We start from the raw sequence: 1035 nt of genomic DNA, 5'->3' as shown, positions 1-1035 counted from the left end.
TGCTACCCTTCCCATTTGCTAATCAGGGTGATATGCAAATTAACTGCCAACTAAGATGGCGGTTAACCACCAACAAAGATGGCTGCTAATTTGCATGCTGCAGGCAGGATTGGACAGAGCCATACTGCCTGCCCCGCCACCATCCGGGCCTGCTATCTGTGACCCGGGTGGCGGGTGACCCGTGTGCGACCCGACCCAGAGCTGGCGGGCGTGACCGCAGTGATCCGCCACCGACCTAGCCCCGAACCGGCCCCCCGCAGGAGATTGGGGCTGGTGGGTGACCGCAGCAGTCCGCCAGCAGTCACGCCTCCAACCAGCCCTCCCGCGGGAAATCCGGCACTGGTGGGCGCCACCGCAGCGGTCAGCCAGCAGTCACACCCCCAACCGGCCCTCCCGCAGGAGATCTGTCACTGGATCTGGGTGGGGCAGGCAGGGCGGGCAGCAGGGTGATCCGAGCTGCTGTCTGCCCCAGTGGGGGATCCAGGCCTGCCGTGTCTTGGGTGGGGTAGGTGGGGCCAGCAGAGCAAATGGCAGCATGATCCGAGCTGCTGTCCGCCCCAGCACGGGATCTGGGCCTGCTGTGTCTTGGGCAGGGCCAGCGGCAGCAGATCTGAGTGGCTGCTCACTCCAGCGTGGGATCCAGGCCTGCGGTGTCTTGGGCAGGCTGGGCGGGCAGGGCTAGCAGCAGCGTGATCCGTGAGAAGGCACAGGTTGGGCTGAGGGACCCCCCTTCCCTGCCAGTGCACAAATTTTTGTGCACGGGCCTTCTAGACCTATCTAATAATAGACAAACATGGTAATTAATCATATCTCCGACATGCTTCCCATTGGCTAATCAGGGCGATATGCAAATTAACTGCCAACCAAGATGGCAGCCGGCAGCCAGGCAGCTGAAGCAAACAGGAGGCTTGCTTGCTCCAGTGATGGAGGAAGCCAAGGTTCCCTGCCTATCGCTGCCGACTCTAAGCTCCAAAAGCAACAAAGTTTCACTTATAGAAGCTAAACAAACTCGAGATACCTGCTTTCAGCAGGCCG

Source organism: Myotis davidii, unplaced genomic scaffold, assembly GCF_000327345.1.
Source record: "Myotis davidii unplaced genomic scaffold, ASM32734v1 scaffold292, whole genome shotgun sequence".
NCBI classification, from domain to species: domain Eukaryota; kingdom Metazoa; phylum Chordata; class Mammalia; order Chiroptera; family Vespertilionidae; genus Myotis; species Myotis davidii.
Note: the sequence above shows the minus strand (reverse complement) of the source record.